This window comes from Chionomys nivalis, chromosome X, assembly GCF_950005125.1.
Source record: "Chionomys nivalis chromosome X, mChiNiv1.1, whole genome shotgun sequence".
NCBI classification, from domain to species: domain Eukaryota; kingdom Metazoa; phylum Chordata; class Mammalia; order Rodentia; family Cricetidae; genus Chionomys; species Chionomys nivalis.
In genome coordinates, this window is record NC_080112.1 from 39,127,449 (window position 1) to 39,134,644 (window position 7,196).

General features: G+C 39.3%; 1 pseudogene; it reads left to right on the forward strand.

The window, feature by feature from the left end:
* Positions 1–5,013: 5,013 nt before the first annotated feature.
* Positions 5,014–6,204, forward strand: LOC130868341 (melanoma-associated antigen B16-like; annotated as a pseudogene).
* The last annotated feature ends 992 nt before the right edge of the window (positions 6,205–7,196 follow it).

Below are 7,196 nucleotides of genomic sequence, written 5' to 3' on the forward strand. Positions count from 1 at the left end.
AGATTCTGGAGTAATGATGCTTACATCCGCACCTGTGTCTAATAAGCCTTCAATAAAAGTGCCATTTATACAGACTCTTAGCTTTGGTCTTTGATCGTTAATAGAAGTCTGCCAAAATATATATTTACTCTGTCCTACTGGGTTTTTTGACTCATCCTCCATGCGTAATTCATCATTTAGACCAGTATTACTTTTTATATCAGAAATTGGAGCTTTTAATTTTCTTGGTGAGGCACATTCTCCACTGTGACTGAGAATGACTGGGCCACTGTCGGCTTGGGGGCCTGCGAGAGGCCCCTCAAGGAGTTTCCCGATGGTATTGGGTTGCCTTGTGTGTCTGTTGTTGACCTGCATTTGTTGGACCAATGTCGGCCTTTACCGCATCTCCTACATATACCTGAAGACCGAGGTCTCCTATTTTTGTCATTCCCAGAGGAGATATTATTCCTAGAATTTCAGTGCCTGCAATCCCTTTTCAGATGTCCTAATTTACCACAATTAAAAGACCTGGCAGTTTGATGTCTCCTCATTGCTTTGGAAATCGCTTTTCCTACCCAAGATTCATCATTATAGCCAAACGTCTCAACATTTATTGTATGCTGAATCATTCATCCATAGGTGCTGATCTAAACTTTAAAGGCCCAATTATCTTTTTGCATTCTATGTTTGCATTCTCAAAAGCTAGAGATTCAAGAAGTAGTCGTCTAGCTTCTGGGTCTGTTACCCCTATGTCCAGAGCCTTAATTAATCTTTGCAAAAAGTCAATAAAGGGTTCTCTCTGTCCCTGCCTAATTCTGGTATATGATTCAACCCTTTTTGCTGGATCTTGTAGCCTATTCCAAGCATTTAAAGCTGCTTGGTGACATAGACACAGTACTTGATCATCATAAAGAGCTTGGACCTGTGGATCAGCATATTCTCCTGCACCAAGAATTTGATCTTGGGAAACCTCCACACCTTTTGCTCTTCCTTGCTGTTCCATATGTTTGGATTCTTCTCTGTAATAGATTCCAAACATCAAGGAAGGTCCATTATCTAAAACTGCGGACACTGATGGAAATCGTGGGGGGTAGCTCTAGCATTAGAAGCCCAAGTCCTTATCATTTCCTTAACATATGCAGAGTGCGAGCCAAAGGTAACAATAGCTTGCTTAATTTCTTTTAGATCATTCATTGCTATTGGCATCCATCTAGCTTCTCTGACTCCCTTTGAGCCTTTAGAAGTTGACGCTTTGTCAGAATGAATTACAGGGTATGCCGCTAAAACCCTGGGTAAGCCAGTTCTAATAGCTGGTGGTGACATTGTATCCTGTCCTTGTGCCTTCTTACTCTGTTCACCAGCTCCAATAATTTCTTCAATCATTTCAAGTCTTTTTATTATTGTCTCTCTTAAATCCTGAATCTCCTGACCTGCATGTGTTTCTAGTTATTTCACTGAGGTATCAATTTTTTGGTCCCCATTCTGCACCTGTGATTCCAAAGCTTTTGAATCTTGAATATCCTGACCTGCATGAGTTTCTCGTGAAGATTGTATGGTTCTTAGGAGTGCCATAATTTTCCTAAATGATAGAATATGCAAAAGAACACTGAAACCTAGTAACCAGTAAATTAAGTTATCCCCATAGTCATATAAACCTTAGATGATATAACCCATTGTTTTGGTCTTCCTCTCTGAAATCTCTTTAAACTGGCCATTTACATTGATCTAAGCATCTCTTTTTCCCATGCATCTACTAGTATGGTCTATTAAGTAAGCCTCCATTAAAGTGTTCAATTGATCTCCTAATCCAACACCTCACAGTCTACATTCTGCCAACAAGTATCATGGTCATGCCTGTCATAATACTCTATCCCCTGATGCCAGCTTCTTAGTCACTATTGTATTATTGTGAAGAGACATCGTGACGAGGCATTCATATAAGAGAAAGTGTTTACTGTGGGGCTTGCTTACAGTTTCAAAGGTTAATCCATTTTCATCATGATGGAAAGTATGGCAGCATGCAGGCAGGTGTTGGACTAGCTGAGAGCTGCCTCCTGATTCATAGGCAGAGATAGACTGTTCGATAGACATTTTCTCAAACAAGGTCACACCTTCTAAGCTCTATAATCCTTTCAAATGTCACTCTCTGGTCACTAAGCAATGAAATATATGAGCCTAAGGCATGGAGACAGTCTCAGTCAAACTACCCAAAGGTCAGGGAAAGAAAGCAAGTATGCAGCATTCTTCCAAGGAATGTGTTTCAGGTCCAGCCTCCAGATTCTTGCCTTCTGTTCTTACTCTGACTTCCTTCAGTGATAGGCTATATCCTGCACGGTGAAATAAACTGCTTCCTCCTAAGTTGGTTTTGGTAAGTATTTTATCAAAACACCCAGAGAAGCAAACTAGGACAACAATTTCATGGCACTTATGTGGAAAGATACTTTGTAATTGGAAGGATAATTTGCAGTGAGATTATAAATTCTAGACGATGAAACCTAGTCCATGTGAGTATTCAATGAATCTCCCTTGGAAGGATAGAAAGCTACATGGACTCAATTTTCCAGAAGAAAGTCTTACTAGGGTGCTCTTCTCTGACTCCTTGTTTAGCCTTAGGAGGGATCTAGAAGGGGTATGCACAATGTACAACCTTTATGCCATCACTTTCTTTTCTTTTTCAGGAAGCTGTGTCCTTTGATATAAAACAGTCAAGACAGAAAATTAGAGGGAAGATTTGAAGTTACTTTCGAGTATTAAGGTACATATTCTGAGTCAGCAATTGGGGCAACACATGCACCACAATATCCATCTATTTCATGTTAGAACTTGGATGCTGGAATGTACATATCCATGACCCTCTTTTTACTTTCCTTTGTTCTCAATAGTTGGGTAGTTAGTATAAGAAAAATAATAGCCTAGCAAGGGCAAGGAGTCTTATGCAGTGCTAGTAACTGATATGTAGACATTGAATAAATATTGATGAACATTCATTTTACTATGTTTGCTATCTGCATGTGCTCTACTCAGATTTTCAAATTACAAACTTTTGAAGAAAGATACTTGGGGTTTCATTACCCTCTTTTCATTTTCCTGACTCAAAAATAAATATATTTGTTCCAATGATAGCCTCAAGGTTAAGAGCGCTGCTAGGAATCCAGATTGAGACAGGGATATTATAAGGGTATTACATGTAATAGGATAGAAGAGAAAAAACTCTAATACTGTTGCTAGTCTAGAGTACCATAGGTATTGATAAGAATCCCAACCCTTCCTAATTCGTGTTTTGGGAAGAAGAAAGTTTTGTTGTTGTGGACTGCTATCTCATAAAGTAGCATAAAAGTTTCCAAATCCTACCAAAGAAGGCTGAGGGATCTACCCTTCCAAGTGCATAGGTCTCCAATAGATGTATCTTCTGTTTTCACAGAGGTAAGCTGGGTTTTAGAAGACAGATTTCTCATACTGTTCCCCGCAATTGTGTAAGTTGAGACGAAATGATTCTGGTAGGGAATTGAACCAGTAGCAATCAAAATGTAGAAAGTGTAGCCCATTCAGCTCTCCAAGTAAAACACTTGACAGGGAGCCAAAGGAATCTTGTATCTCAGAATATCTGGATTAACATAGTCCTACATAGTTTCCTTGTGTGCCTGTGCAGGCCCTGGGAAAGACTGCCAGGCTGTAATATATAGTAAATTTCTGTTTCTGCTGATTTAAGACATGGTGATATTTTGTTCTAAGCCAATTGTGTCATTCCCAGATTGTTACATTGTTTAAAGAAAAGACAATTAGTGAGGCAGATAGGAACATAAACCCAAGAACTGAGTGGTGTCAACACAATTCTGTCCCACCACAGTTGACAGATTGTAGGGGGAAAATGGATGAATTGAATGCCTTTCAATTGCTACTTTGTGATCACAGGGATACAGGTAGTTAGTTTAATGGAATATCAGTTCAAGAAAAGGAATGGATCTGAAGATTTGTGATGTGTGTGTGTATCCGGAGTGAACAGTGGGTGATACATACAGTCAAGTATAGAAATGCTAACAAATTAGCTGCCCTGAAACTCTATCTATTCCTGGAGATAATTCAAATAAGGATAGTGAATGAACAGTTCACTTCATGTACTATGGTCTGAGAGCAGAAGTAGTTATCTTCTGATATACCTAAGTTCCCAAGAGAAGAAATGAGCCTATTTGGTTCTAAGTGAGGCTCCTGAGTACTGAGGGGATCAATCAGCACACCACACAAAAATTCTGTGCCAATTAGTTTCTGCCGTTGGCCCAGAGAATTTTCAGATAAGTAGAAATTTCCAATTTTACTCTTAAATTTATAGAAGATATAATTTTAGTTTTAAGGGAACAGGCTTTATTTTGTTATTTGAAAATTTCATAAAATTTTGATCATATTCACCCCTTCCCTTAGTTCCTCCCAGATCCAACTCCATTCTCTCCATATTCAACTTTTTGCACTCTTTCATTTTTAAGCCACTAAGCACTATTTATGTTGCCATGTAGTATTGAGTGTGTGGCCCTCTGTAGGATAATGGTCAACCTATCTAGATGTTGTACCCTTAAAGAAAACTGATTCTCCAGTAACAGCAGCTATCTGTTGCCTGTAGTAGCATGCTTGTAGTTTCTCAGCTACAAGTAGGACTTCATACCCACCTTTGGAGGGGTAGTTTTGTTATGACAGAGAATGTGGTTTAAGCCCATTAGCTTCCATGATGATTATACTTGTGGAGATTTTGCACTATTTTTTCATTTAGAAAAGGAGTAGGAACTACAGGGCTAAACATGTATGTGCTATAGTCCCTGATAACTTTCATGTTGGGTTGGCTAGCACCCAGTGTGTCTCTTATTTTCCCCTGCCAGTTATTTCCTTCAAACCTTTATAATATGATTTTCAGAAGTCCATTCACCGTAACTGGAATTGATTTTACTAGCTGATTACCTTGCATTCGCCCTTTCTCTTTCATACAGTGATTCCTGATTGCTGCCTCCCTGTGTGCAAACTTATCTGCTTCTATTCACCACAGTCACCATGTCTCAACTTCAGAAGAATCCAGAATGTGCAGCTGACCAAGGCCAGACCTGTGAAAAGACCCACAGCCAGATTGCAGCAGTCTGCAGGGATGTGGAGGAGCCTTGTACCTCCTCTCATCTTATGGCTAGTAGTCTGAAGGGCTAGACCTGTGAAGGGACCCAGGGCCAACAGGTTGCAACCATCTCCAGGGATGTGGAGGAGCCATCTTCCTCCTCTCAGCTTATGTCTAGTGAGAAGAGCCAGGGCCTAGAGATTCCACAGGTGTCTAGGGATGTGGAGGAGCCATGTCACTCCTCCTATTCTCTGATGGCTAGCAACCAAAATGATCCTGCAGATGAGACACCTAGTACCTCTGGAGGTCTTCAGAGTCCCTGTGACTCTTTGAGAAACTCAGGTGTGGATCTTAGTAACCAAGAACAGGGCTCTCCAGTCAAACCACCATATCAACCAGCCAACATGAATGTACCTGTGATGAGTATCGATAGTAAAGTTGACTTCTTGGTGAATTATATGCTGTACAAGTATCAGATGAAAGAGATGATGAGCAAGACTGATATATTGAAGCTCATTGTCAGAGAAGATGAAAATCGTTTTCATGAAATCCCCATGAGATCTGCTGAATGCATGGAGATGTTTTTTGGCCTAGGTGTGAAGGAAGTAGATCCTGTCAACCACGTCTATGCTCTCTTTATCAAACTAGGTCTCACCTATGATGGGATGCGTAGTGATGAGTATAGTTTTCCTAAGACTGGTCTCCTGATAATCATCCTGGGGGTAGTCATCCTGAAAGGCAACCGTGCCACTGAAGAGGAGATTTGGGAAGCATTGAATGCAATGGGAATCTATGCTGGGGTGAATAATTTCATCTTTGGTGACCCTAGGCAGCTGATAACCAATGAGTTTGTGAAGGAGCAATACCTGGTGTACCAGCCAGTAGTGGAGAGTGATCCTGTGCGGTATGAGTATGTGTGGGAGCCCCGGGCTCGAGCTGAAACTAGTAAGATGAAAGTGTTAGAGTTTGTGGCAAAGGTTTATGGGACACACCCAGCTACCTTCCAGTCTCAGTATCAAGAGGCTCTGATAGAAAAAGAAGAGAGAGCCCTTGCCTTAATTTTAGACAGTGCTGGCCTAAGTTCTCGTTCTCGTGCAAGTTCTAGTGCCATGGGCTGCAGTTTCCCTCGTATGTAGTAGAATCAGAGATAACTTACTACTCCTCTAGAATTTTCAGAGAATTTTTAGAGTTGAGGGAAAAAATGTATGTCCTAGTTTGATATAGAGAGGAGGAAGAATATTGTCTGTATAATTCTGTTTTGTCTGTGTATCATGACATTTTTTTCTTGCACTGTTTGACCTTTCTGTTTGAATATTGTTGCACTAATAGCATTGTTGTTTGAGCTTCAAAAATCTCTACTTTATGCAGTTCACAAATGCAATACTAAGAGCTTTGCAATAGTATTAAACTAACTGGGAAGTAGTCCAATGTATCTGTATAATTATGTGGAGTACTATAACAATCATTGCTAAACTTCGACATTTCATAAAGTGTTGTGCTAAATTTTTCTTTGTAACATTCCATTTCCCAGTACAATTGCATGATATATGTGGAGTTGCTTTACTTTACAGTTGCCATGAGTAATAAAATTCAAGAAAATATTACCACACATTTACAGTTTCTTTTATTACCAAAACTTATTTGAGCATCTATTATTTTCCAATTACTATGTTAATTTTCTAGGATGATACATTAAACAGCATGCATGTAGTTTCTTATAAATATATTGATTATGATAGTATGTCTTCTAATACTTTGAAGACAAATGAAATACAGGGTTTACACGTAAAGTGATTCTAATGGCCCTGTTAAGTATAAATGTACTGAAAAAGAAAATTGTGGTTGCAGTAAGATAAAATTCTTGAAATTGCTAATTTTAAGTTGAATTTTGAGGTGAAGCGAATTGGAGTGTACTAACCTCTATGGTGGTGCACCTCAAAGCTGACATCTAAAAGTTTCCTGGTTACTTTATTATTTTGTTATATACACAATTTTCATATAGAGAAAGTAGAAAGTGTCCATCTCTGACCCCACCTCTGTATGGTTGAATGTGGGCCTTAAACTAAGTCTTTACTTGCAAATAAACTTAAAGACATTTTTTGATAGTTAATAGTAAGAGACATGGAAG